Source organism: Gracilinanus agilis, chromosome 2 (assembly GCF_016433145.1).
Source record: "Gracilinanus agilis isolate LMUSP501 chromosome 2, AgileGrace, whole genome shotgun sequence".
Lineage (NCBI taxonomy): Eukaryota > Metazoa > Chordata > Mammalia > Didelphimorphia > Didelphidae > Gracilinanus > Gracilinanus agilis.
This window is the reverse complement of record NC_058131.1, coordinates 160,003,414-160,016,768: the sequence shown is the minus strand read 5'-3', so window position 1 is coordinate 160,016,768 and position 13,355 is coordinate 160,003,414. Positions and strand designations below refer to the sequence as shown.

The 13,355-nt window shown below is 45.0% G+C and overlaps 1 protein-coding gene across 7 annotated transcripts in view; it reads left to right on the top strand.

Annotated features, from left to right (window-relative positions):
* DMTN (dematin actin binding protein) overlaps positions 1 to 13,355 on the top strand; it is a 45,485-nt gene that overhangs the window by 8,896 nt on the left and 23,234 nt on the right. The gene's annotated exons all lie outside the window — the stretch shown is intronic.

The following is a 13,355-nucleotide window of genomic DNA, read 5'->3' as shown; positions in this document are numbered from 1 at the left end:
AGAGAGAAAGAGAGAGAGAGAAAGAGAGAGAGAGAGAGAGAGAGAGAGAGAGAGAGAGAGAGAGAGAGAGAGAGAGAGAGAGAGAGAGAGAAACAGGGCCAGGATATGTTTAAAAATCCCTTCTTTCTGGCCCCATGCCAGGGATGCCCCAGGCAGAAGGATTTAGGGCACGGGGGATCATGGCCATCATCTCCTGGGCGCCCCCTCTCCCACAGTAGTAATCAGCACAGCTTGGTTAAGTGACACTATTACCAGTCGGTAGTGCCAGCTATAAATAGGGGCAGAGAGAGAACATGGGAACCAGAGGGGCTGAGCATCAAACAGGGCAGGGGAAGGGCGGCGGGAAGCTATAGCAAAGAGGAGGCGTCTACAGGGGCAGGATAGAGGACTCCCAACATTAACCCCGCTAAGCACAAAGAGTAGCATCCCAAGGACTCAGAGAACAGGAGTCACCCTGGCTGTATCCTGCATCCCCGCCGCCCCTCCATCCTGCCCCGGAGAGCCTAAAGTCCAGGCGTCTGGGCCTGGAAATGCCCCTGTCATCTGGCCGCTCCCCTCTTCTCCCAGTCCAGAGCCAGAATGGCCTGCTGGACTCGGTGCGCCAGGCCCAGAACGGCCCTGCACCCAGCAGATGGAGGCGCATGGGGACATCATGGAAAAGAGAGGAAAAGGATGAGGCCAGAGGAAACAGCTGTGATGCTTTCCCCAAATGGGGGGAAAACAACACACTCTTGATGAGCAGAGACTGGGGCTTAGTTCGGCATTTTCTGGTGACAGGCAACAGAGTACACGTGGACTATGAGAGTGCCACTTAGGCAGTGCCCTCCCCCCACCAGCCCAGGGTGCCATTTTGGAAACTTGTGACCTAGCTGGATTCAGTCTTTATTCCAGGCATCCAACTGTTGCCACAGTAACTTGGGGGAGAGAGAGTATGGCAGAGGGTGAAAGGGAAACCTGGGAGAAACAATGGTGAAAGAGAAGGAAGGAAAAACAGGGGGAAAAAAGTGAGAGAAGGAAAGAAGAGGAAGATGAGAAAACTGGACAGAAATCGTATGGGGCCAGGTTCCCCCTAACCCCAGCCCTCCTGCTCATGTTTCCCCGTTTTCCCCCTGCCCATGTGGACTGACTTCATGCCTAGCCTCACCCGGCTAACACTGCAAGGGACCCGGAGGGTGTGGTGGGCACGTGTCTACGTATTTGACCTGAGCTTCTTCCTGGATGTGCTGCTCCAATGTTCCCAGGGGACAGGGTCAGGGAATGAAGGACGAGGCAGAAAATGTTCCTGTAACTGGAGGAAAGTTGGGCTGGATGTGACAATAATAACTTTAGCTACCATTTATATTGTACATTCCTCCCAACTGATGGGGAGAAGGGGGTGGAGGAAGAGTTGTATACTATCGTGATGATATAGTTATCTTCATAACTATTGAACAGGATGGGAAGTTATCAATTCATCAATAAACATTTGTTAGATTTTTATTTTTAAAGTTAATTTATTTATTTAGGATATTTTTCCATGGTTGCATGATTCGTGATCTTTCCCTCCCTGCTCTCTGAGCTGACAAGCAATTCCACTGGGTTATACATGTATCGTTGTTCAAAACCTATTTCTATCTATCAAATTGTATTTGCATCGATTAGACTATTAGACTAAATATTTTTTATTAGTTGATTGTTTATTAGACAGAAGTGCCTACTGTGTTCTAGACCCTGTGCTAGGCTGGCCATTACAAATACAAAAGAAGGACTCCTTGCCCTCAAGGGGCTTACATTCTCCTAGGGAATGGGAAGTTAAGTGACTTGGACAAAGTCACACAGCTGGAAAGTGTTGGGACCTGGATTCAGGACCTGACTCCAAGACCACAGTTCTTTCCGCTGCCCCTCTCTCTAAGGTCCCTTCCAACTCTAAGATTCTCTAACTTGGATTCAAGTTAGCCTTTTAACTCTTGCCATCCCAGAGGCCCTGATTTGGGCCAGTTCACTCCATGACAACACTCAGGCATCATCTACAGTGAGAAGGCTGATGTGAATGGATGGCAGGGAAGAAACCTGGGAGGCCCGTGTGGGTGGGTCTTATCGAGGCAGTGTGGGGGCCCTGGAGGTTCTGGTTACCATAGAGATGGGTGGGTGGCTTGAGGTAGTGCTTGGCTGGTGTCTCAGATAAGGAGGGAGGAGCAGAGAGGATGAGGGTGAAAGCTGGAGGTGGAAGACAGAGTATGTATCTGAGCAGGAGAGGGAAGCCTGGGACAGGAGAGAGAATGAAGGGTTTAGGAGAGGTCCCTTCCGCCACCTGGCCTCCCTTCCTCCGGGCTTCCCTCCATCACTTCCTTCTATTCCTCCCTTCCTGCCTGGAGCTTGCCCTCCAGCTCTCTGGGTCTCCTGGTCTTCTTGTCCACTGGTCGTTTCTGGGCTTTCAGAGAGAGAGAGAGAGAGAGAGAGAGAGAGGGAGGGAGGGAGGGAGTGTGGTCCTAGGTGAAGTGGGCAAGGGCAGTGATGCTATTAATGTCTGAGAAACAGAGCACGAGGGTGAAAATGTACAAATGCACGTGCAAGCAGGGATAGCCCCCAGATCAGCCACACATGGGTTGGAGCAAGGCAGTGCTAAGTAATCAGGCAAACACTAGACTCATGCGTACAGAAGAGCTGGTTTGGAAACTCACCTTGAACACTAGCTGTGTCACCCTGGGCAAGTCCCTTCAAATGAGGATTTTGAGACTTCTATTCCCTACCTCATATTTGTAAAGCATTTTGTAAACTTTGTTCATTTGGTTTTTTAAAAATTGTTTTATTATTTAATTTAAATTTTATTTGAAATGTTTTAAATTGTTCATTTAAATTTTTAAAAAACCCTTACCTTCCGTCTTGGAGTCAATACTATGTATTGGCTCCATGGCAGAAGAGTGGTAAGGGTAGGCAATAGGGGTCAAGTGACTTGCCCAGGGTCACGCAGCTGGGACGTGTCTGAGGCCAGATTTGAATCTAGAACCTCTCATCTCTAGGCCTGGTTGTCAATCCACTGAGCTACCCAGCTACCCCCACTTTTTTTTTTTTTTAAACCCATACCTTCTCTCTTAGAAAAGTATTGGTTCCAAGGTAAAAGAACAGTAAAGGCTGGTCAGTTTGGGTCAAATGATCATACAATTAGGAAGCTAGCTGCTACATTTTTGTAAACTTTAAATGGTCACTAAACTTTTTGAGCCTCAGTTCTCATCTGTAAAATGGGGATGATAGGAGCAGTGGGGTAGAGTCAGGCTTGGAAATGGGAAGTCCTGGATTCAAATATAGCCTCAGATATTTCTAGTTATGTGACCCTAGCCAAGTCATTCAACCCCATTTGCCTAGCCCTCACCCTTCCAAGAGTTGTTACTAAGATGGAAAGTAAGGGTTTGAAAAAATGGGGATGATGTTAATTAATATCTACATTACCAGCCTAATGGAGAAAGTTGTAAGGATCAAATGAGATAATAGATATGAAGAACTTTTGTAAACTTCAAAAATCATTGTTGTTATTCAGTTGTGTCCAACTCTTTGTGACCCCATTGGAGTTTTCTTGGCAGATATACTGGAATGGTGGGCCAGTTCCTTCTCTAGCTCATTTGACAGATGAGGAAACTGAGATCAACAGGGTGAAGGGACTTGCCCAGGGTCACCCAGCTAGTAAGTATCCAAGGCTAGAGTTGAGCTCAGGAAGGAGTCTTCCTGACTCTATCCAATGTGCCATCTAGTTGGCCACCAGTCAGCTGTTATTAGTTCGTGAGACACTGAGATTATTTGGGAGAGGGGCTCTGAAAATGTGCATATCTTGTTATAAAGCTGATACTGTGGTCCCACCCAGGAAGCAGCTGCTTGCATGATGTGGGGTGAGGGACACTAGGAAGGTTTCCTCTCCAGTATTTCCCTCATAAATGCCAGAAAAGCCTAAAATCAAATCATTTCTTTGGGCTGAGGCGGGTGGTTCTCAAATGCCCATCAGGGACTACTGAGGGGTCTGTGAGGTCAAAAGGATTTTCATACTAATTCGAAGATGTTTTCGTTCCGAGAGGGTAAATAACAAGAGATATAACTCAGGGAAGCTGGGTGGAGGGGAGGCTTCTCTGTCATTTTCAACAGTGCAAAGCGATACAGAGACCAAAAGCTTGGAGAACCCTAGTCCTGGGCTTTGGGGAGTTCCCAATTAAAATGCAAATACTCCTGAAAGTTTACTCCATTAACCTATTATCAACCTTGTGCACTCTGAAGGATTGGCGAAAGTCCTTCAAACTAGTCACTGGAATTTCCAAGGTGGAAGGCATCTCAGCCAACATCTAGTTCACTGAACCCATATCTGACAAATAATTCCCCCTCTTAGTGTTTATTTTTAAACCCTTGCCTTCCATCTTAGTATCAAAACTAAGTATTGGTTCCAAGGCAGAAGAGCGGTAAGGGCCAGGCAATGAGGGTTAAGTGACTTGCCCAGGATCATACAGCTAGGAAGTGTCTGAGGTCAAATTTGAATTCAGGACCTCCCAGTTTCTAGGCCTGGCTCTCAATCCACTGAGCCACCACCCAGCTGCCCCCTAATAGAGTGTTTTAAGCAGTCTTTGTCTACTTTTCCCTGAACTTTCTCTTCACCAAGCTATATAATAGCTTCTGTCCCTTCAACCAGTTCACATATGACATCAGTTCAGAGCTCTTTCCCATCCTCAGTGCCCTCCTCTGAACATTCTTAAGTTTTAAATTTAAATTTAAATCCAGTCTCAAACATTTACTAGCTGTGCAACCTTGGGCACATCACTTAATCTGGGTTTACCTCAGTTTCCTCAACTATAAAATGGAGATAATAATAGCACCTACCTCCCAGGGTTGTTATGAGGATCACCTGAGATAGTGAGCACAGTGCCTGGCGCATAGTAGGCTCTATAAAAAATCTGGCTATTATTATCTTCCACTTGACACTGGGGCTATCCTCTCCTTGTTCCTAGAAGCTTTACCCACATGTTTTTTTTGGCTGTCCTATGACATTGTTTACTCATTTTTGAGCTTGCAGTCAAGTAAAACTCCCCAGATCTTTAAAAAATAAACTGTTAGGGGCAGCTGGGTAGCTCAGTGGAGTGAGAGTCGGGCCTAGAGACAGGAGGTCCTAGGTTCAAACCCGGCCTCAGCCACTTCCCAGCTATGTGACCCTGGGCAAGTCACTTGACCCCCATTGCCCACCCTTACCACTCTTCCACCTATGAGACAATACACCGAAGTACAAGGGTTAAAAAAAAAAAATAAACTGTTAAATTTAACCATTCTTTCCCATCATGTATTTTTTTAACCCTACCTTCTGTCTTGGAATTGATACTAAGTATAGGTTCCAAGGCAGAAGAGCAATAAAGGCTAGGGACTTGTCCAAGGACACACAGCTAAGAAATGTCTGAGATCAAATTTGAATCCAGGATCTCCCATCCTAGGTCTGGCTCTCTATCCACAGAGCTGCCTACTTCACTCAGCCACACAGTCCCACTCCATCATGTACTTTTGAAGTATATATTCTTGAACCCAAGTACGAGATATTGAACCCTTCTAAATTTGTATCCTTCTAAAATTTCATCTCATTAGATTCCATTTTCAAGCATGTAATCCTACCCCTGTCCTTCAGTGTGTTCACTATCTCTCCTAGCTTCGTGCCACCTTTAGATTTGCTCAGGATACCGTCTATACCTTTATCTAAGTTATTGAGAAAAGCATTAACTAGCACAGGATCAAGCTAGTTAACTAGCACAGATCCCTGGGGCACTCCACCAGAAAATTCTTTTTTCCAAGTTGACAAGGAACCCTGAATGAAGAAGTTAGACATACCTTAATACTCATTAATTTTAGTATTTAGCACCTCCTTCAATGAGACTTTGGGGGCAAAGTTGGACAGGGTAATATGCTGGAAAGAACAATTAGCACAGAGTCAGAGAACCTGGATTCAAATTCTGACCTGTCACTTTCGAGCCTAGGAGTTTGAAGAAATTACTTTGCTTTTCTGGGCCTCTGTTTCCTAATTTGTAAAGTAAAGGCAGTTGGATGAGATGACCTTGGAGGACCTTCCAGTTCTAAATCTAGTTTCTGATGATAATAATATGACTATGGGGCCTTTCAGGAATTAGTATACAGGACAAGGTTATTTTTATAAGCATAACAGGGAATCAATACGTGGGGAGGAGGGGACAACAGGAACCACCTGGAGTACCTCGTCCTAGAGGGAGGCTGTGGGCAGCTGAGGGGCATTTCTACACTGGTGTTGGGTAAGGGAGGACCAGAAGAGACTTGAAGAGGGAGACAGAAAGGGGAATACAGAGCTGTGGGATAGAGAGAGAGACAGAGACAGAGACAGAGACAGAGACAGAGGCAGAGAGAGAGACAGAGAGAGAGAGAGAGAGAGAGAGAGAGAGAGAGAGAGAGAGAGAGAAGAGGAAAGAAAAATATTTCCTGCTTTCTAATTTTACCTTAAACTTTCTGAGCATGTTTATATTTGAGTATCTATGGGGATGAGAGCTTAAGTGTAGGAAGGGGTAAAAGCTCATAGATTTAGACCTAGAAGGGGCCATCAAGTCCCAATCCCCTCATATTACAGGAGAAAATTGAGATTCCCAGAGGTTATCATTTGCCTGAAGTCACTTCAGTAGTAAGGGGCAAAGCTGAGATTTAAACCTAAAGCTAGTGCTCTTTCCAGCATATATTTTGAACCTTGGTCACGAAGTTGGAAGCATTTAGCCGGCCTGAAGCCCAGAGTCACAAGGGTCTGGGTCTGTGGCTTTAGGTTAAGTGCCAGAATGAATTTAGCTCTGTGAGAATCCTTTTCCTGACAGGTGGTAACTGACTGCAGGCTACTTAAAGGTGGGCTTGGGGTAGAGAAGTGCCGGTGTCTTTAGACTGCCCCAGAGAAAAGTAAAAACTGCACTGAGTCAGGAAGACTTGGGTCTCATGGTCCATAAGCTCAGCTGGTCCCTCGATGCAGCTGGAGAGTCTGTCTTCCCTGCCCTTACTTCTTGTGCCATTCCTCAAGACATTTACTCCAAACCTTCTCTTTCATTGGCCTCAAGGCTATTTGATGCCAGCTTCCTTAGCTTCCCTACTGCATTTGTCAAACCTTTTCAGTGCGATCAATCACCCTTTTGGGACTCCTTTGTTCTATCCCATTACTTTAGTGAAAATGTTTTCTTGGAGGCCACCAATGAACTCCAAGAGACTTCCCCGATGTAGGACCCTGAGCAATCATCTCCAATCACCAAATCCAGGCAATTTTTTTTTTAGTCCTTATTTTCCTCTCCAGTTTTTTGAAAGTCTTCCAGCCAGATCCTACCTCCTTCCTCAACTTCAGAAACATTGTACTCTCACCATATTTTCTTGACTTTTCTAGCTCCTCATCTTCCTAAGAGTATTCCCTCACAAGTCGATCTTTGGCTCTCATCTCTTCTCTAAGGGATATTTCCAAACCGCTTAGGAGAGTGCTTGATCCATAATAGGCACTTAATAAATGCTCATTCCCTCCTTCTTTTTCTTTTTTCAAATTCTTACCATCTATCTTATAATCAATACTAAGTAGCAGTTCTAAGGCAGAAGAGTAGTGAGGGCCAGGTAATCAAGGGTAAGTGACTTGCCTAGGAAGTGTTTGAAGTCACATTTGAATCCAGGACCTACCATCTCCAGGCTTGGCTCTCTATCCCCTAAGTCACCTAGCTGCCCCTCATCCCCTCTTTACACAAATTTCCTTGCAATCTTATTCATGCTCATTGCATTGGCTACCATGGATGCAGCTAACTCCCAAATCTGGAATGATGGCCCTTAGCTCCAGTCGGGGCACTAGATCCACCTCTCTGGTTACCTACAAACTCTTTCCAGCTGTCCCACCAGCATCTCAACCTCAACACAGGTATTCAGAACTGAGCTCTATCCTTGAACCCGCATCATTTCTGGATTTTACCGAGTCTCTCTGTGGCCTCTGACATACCTAGCCTAGGAGTAACGAGTGCCACAGTGCTTACAGTGTCAGACTGGAAGTCAGAAAGATGCCCAGAGTTGGAATCTGGCCTCATAGTCTTCCCTGATGGATGACCCTTGGCCAATCCCTTTAAACTTCTCCACCTCGGCTGTTAAAGCTTAAACCTGCATTCAGCCTTTTGGAATACCCCGTATAAATCTGGCAAATGCTTTGCAAACCTTCACGTGCTATCTCAGTGCTATAGCTGTTCTTACCTTTAACTCTTTCTCCCTTGATTCTCATCTACAATCATTTACTAGGTCTTATTGACTGCCACACGGTTTGCTCTGTTTCCTTCTTCCTATCCCCTCTGCCATTATTGTATTGCAGACCTTTACCCACCTGGAGTAGGACTAGACTCTTGGAATAGGTCTCTACAGGTCTTCTTGCCTCCCTTTTCTCCTCCTTTCCAGTGGTTCCCAAACTTTTTTGGCCTACCGCCCCCTTTCCAGAAAAAATATTACTTAGCGCCCCTGTCACATACTATCACCGCCCCCTTACAGTTATTCACCGCCCCCAAATGCACCTGTGGCCATCACCACTCTCCTGGATCGCTGTAGCACCCACCAGGGGGCGATGGCACCCACTTTGGGAATCACTGTTTTAGACCATTCCAAATGCCAGAACAATCTTTCTCATGCTTAGTGGCTTCCTCTTGTTGCCTAGCAGATCTCAAGTTCAAAGAACGCTGCCTGATATCTAAGGCATATTGCAAAATATTATATAACAACAATAGCAACAATAACAAGCTAACATTTAAATAGGGACAATAAGGTGATACAGTGAATAGAATACAGTGAATAGAAGACCTGAGCCCAAATCTGATCTCAGAGACTTATTAGCTGTGTGACTCTGGGTAAGTCACATTTAACCCTGTTTACCTCAGCTTCCTCATCTGTAAAATGAGCTGGAGAAGGAAATGGCAAACCACCCCATGATCTTTGCCAAGAAAACCCCAAATGGGGCCACAAAAATCTGGACACAACCAAAAGGACTGAAAAACAAAAACATTTCTATAGCACTACCTATGCGCCAGGCAATGTGCTAATTACAACAACCCTGCAAGATAGGTGCTACTACTATCCCCATTTCACAAATGAGGAAACTGGGGCAAATAGGACTTATCCAGGGTCACACAGCTAGTTAGTGTCTGACTTTGAATTTGAATTCTAGTCTTTTTAATTCTAGCCCTAGTGCTTTATCCTTTGTGTGAGCTAGCTGCCCTAGTTTGGTACTACGCTGTCTTTCCAGCCTTATCTCATATTACTTCCTCCTCTAGGGAACCCCATCTTTTCTCTTGTCCCCTTTCTTTGAATTACAGTTTCTTCTTTCTCCATCCCATCTTCTTCTCTTTACCCATTGAATTCCTTCTCATCCTCTTAAAACTCATTTCAATGCCATCCCCTTCAGAAGTCTTTCCTGGATTCCTTAGCTCAGTAATGACCTTCTTCCTGAGACTACTTGGGTAGAACTTGGGTTTTAGGGGTTGTTTTATATATATTTCACATGAAGTACTGTGTACTTTCATTCTTTTTTTAACCCTTATCTTCCATCTTAGAGTCAATACCATGTGTTGGCTCCAAGGTAGAAGAGAGGTAAGGACTAAGCAATGGGGAGGTGAAATGACTTGCCCAGCATCACCCCATTAAGAAGCATCTGGGGGCAGATTTGAACCTAGGACCTGCCGCCTCTAGGCCTGACTTTCAATCCACTGAGCTGTCTAGCTGCCCCCTACTTTCACTCCGGGCTGGTGTCTCTTCTTGGATTAAATGGTTACCTCTTTGAAGGCAGGTCCCACCCATTCTCTAAGGATTGAATCTTCTGTGCCCAGCTGCCCAGTGCTCTGGCAGCAGTAGGTGGATTATAAATATTGGTTATATAATAAACTGACAACGGCTCCCCTTCTTTTCATTGACACTCTGTCACACTCTGCCATGGCCTTCAGATGGAGAGCATGCCCAAGGAGAGTGACTCATGTCTGGGTTTCTGGTTGTCTGTCTGGAGCTATGGAGATGAGCAGATGAAGGGAGAATCAAGCGGTTGGGGGTTGGCCAGTGATGAGGAGAGGATCTTCAGAGTCAACTGCCCGCTGAGTGTCTGGCCCCCCTGACTATGTGAGTCCTTCCTTTTCCTCTGAGGGGAAGAAGGCTGATTCAGCAGGGGTCTTGGCCTCTCAACACAGACACAGCAGAAGCCAAACCTCAGAACAGAGTCCTTCCAAGGACCCCTACCTATTCTTCTGCCTTGAATCAAGATCTTTCAATAAGTCCCACAGAGAAGAGAAGTAGTTTCCCCATGAGAAAGTAGAAAAGGGTCTGGTCAATTTATGGGATATTTTTATGCCCAACACCTTCTGAAGCCCTAAATGGGGGATGAAGAAGACCTAGTCTCCAGGAGTTTCATAATCTAATTAGGAAGACATTATTTATATATATGATTTTGCTTGTGGGGTAGAGACTTTAAGTGCTCTTGTCTTTCGAAAAAGCTAAGAACTGGAGTATCGTGAGGTGGCTTCAGGAAGAAGGATGGGACTTGGGCTAGGCTTTAAAGGAAGGGAGATTTGGATGTTCAGAGAGAAGGGAGGTAAGCCAGGCAACAACACAAGCAAAAAAAAATGGCAGAAATGAGCAGTACTTTTTGAGGAGAACCAGAAGGAGAGTGGCCTGGTAGGAACACAGTAGTTGGTGGAAAGGTTGGCAATACCCAGGATCCTTTCCTTTGTGATCATCTGTGTCAAGGGATGGAGAGAGAAAAACCAAAACTGAGGGTGAGAATTTTCTCCACTTACCCATGTACCTCCTCTAGTTGCTAGCCCCTTTCCCTTCCTGGCTTTACCCAGACACATTGGACCAGCTAATGTTCCTAGTGCCATCTTTAATCAATCAGGTATATAATTAGAGTATTGATTACCTGGAAAGTGGTCCAGAGGAAGACAACTGGAATGGTAAAGAGCCTTGAGAACATCTCCTATGGCTTGGTCTAATGAACTGGGCACTTTTAACCCAAAGAAGACTGAAGTGAAACAGGATAGCCATGGTCAAGTATTCAAAACTCTGTCATGTGAAGTAAAGATTAGACTTCTCCTCGGCCCAAGAGGACAGAACCAGTAGCAAAGGTTGGAAATGACAAGGAGGAAAATTTAGGCTTGATCTCAGGAAAAACCTTCCAACAAATAGTTAGGGAAGGCGTTATCTTGGGAGGGGATGGGTTTTCCCCTCTTGGGGGGTCTTATCACTTATTTGGCATATTTTAGTGGCATTCTTATAATGTTTATGTTGGACCCAAGGGTATTCTTCCAACTCTTATATCCCGTGACTCTGAATCTACTCTTACCCAAGACTGTGCACCTTGTGGGGGATGCAAAGATGTCAAGACACAGTTTCTGCCTTTAGTGAGCAAATATGATAGATGACATCAATTTATGTAAATATATGTGTGTGTATACATATATATATTATAGTACTTCGTGGTTTAGGAAGTACATTCTGTGGAATCATAGATGGAATGCTAGATTTGGGTTTGATAATGATAATAATAATGTCTATGTAATAGTACTTTAAAATTCGGAAAGTATCTTAGCAAATGTCTCACGCTTACTAGTTACAGGATAATGGGCAAGTCACTTAATTGCTCTCAACCTCGGTTTTCCTCATCCATAAAATAAGCGTAATAGTATCTGTTATCAACAGGATCGCTAGAAAGCTCAAATGAGATAAAGTCCACAAAGGACTTTCTCAACTTGAAAGCACTCTGTAAATGTCAGTCATATGTGATTTTGTGCCCCTACTTCCTCCCCAATATCCTCTATGTCATAGGTAGTACCAGTATGCTCATTCCCATTTTACTGATAAGGAAACTGAGGATTAATGATAGGATCTTAAGATTTGGAGCTGCAGGGTACCATAAAGATCATCCAGAGCAGTCCCACCTATTTTACAGGAAAGGAAATCAAGTCCCAAGGTCAAACAGGCAGTGAGTAGATAGTAGAACCCGGCCTTAAACCAAGGCCTTCTGATTTGTAGGTCCTGTGCTTTCCCCCCTATGCTATAGCTGCTACCCTATCTGATTGGGGAGATAAGACTGGCTTTTATGAAGCAATTAAAAAGCCAAGCAAGACAGCCTATGATTAAGGGTTAAGTGGTGTGGTATTGACAATAAGTGCGATTATTATTCCGGGAAGGGAGATATTGATGTGGAACTGTCTGCTTAGGCTTCATTGAGGAGCTGGGAGCTGGATTGGTCCTTAAAGGAGATTTATGAAGCAATAAACAAGTCAAGGAGACATTTTGGACCCTGTCTTCTTCGGATTGAGGCTGATATGAACCTTTTACTCTCTTCCTCCTCAGTCCTGGTTAAACCACAATGAGAGGCCCAGGAGAAAATTATTCCCTATTCTCTGCTCCCCACATTGGAGTACTTCAGAGAATGACAGAATCGTAGGATTAAAAAGGAGCACAGAGGCCACTTAGACTAACTCCTTCCTGAATACAGTTCTTCCTTATAGATTACCCTCCCTTTTCTAGAAGGCCTCCAGCCAGGGGGTACTCACTATCTACCAAAGACAGCCCATTCCATTTTGGGATAGTTCTAAGTGCTAGATATTTGTTTTTCTGTACAGTAGCCTTTTGATAACTTGCTGCTCCTACTCCAGCCTTTTGGGGCCACAAATGTCTTTTGTAAATCCCTTCAGATACTAAAAAAATATTGTCACCTGCCACCCAAACAGTGTCTTTTCTAAGTTAAAAATCCTCTCCTTCCACCAACCCTCAAGACCCTTCACCATCTTGGTTGCGTTCCTCTGCAAGCTTTCTAGCTTTCCAATGACTTTCCACAAATGTGGCGTCCAGGCCTGAGTCAGGGCAGACAGTCCAGTGGGAACTGTGCTTCCCTTGACTGGAAGTGAAGTCCCTCTTAATGGAATCTAATATCAGATTAACGCTCCACCCTCTACCTCCATCCTTTCCCACCCCTCCTCTAGTGTACACTTTTTCTTGGGTTGAGCCAATGGAAAGATTGAATCAATGAAGCCCCTGGATGTCTTCTGCCCTGGGCTCCAGACCTTCCTTCCCTTCTATTGGAGCCAGTCCCATGCCACCCTGTTGGAACCCTATGGAGCCTCTATTCTTCTCAAAACCCAGGTCCTTTTCAGAGGACAAGCTAGCTGTCTAGCCACCCTCTCCGTCCCATCTTGTGCTCGGGGAGTTGATTTTTGAACTTCCTTCCCTGTCTAGGTGGCCCCGATGGGCACTGCTGATACTCAATGGGTTATTCCCTTGCTTGCCCCCCAGGAACGATCAGGGAAATAGGAAGCAAAAGAGTATGAGGGATCCTGGCAGAGAGGGGTCCTGAGAGCATGGAGGTA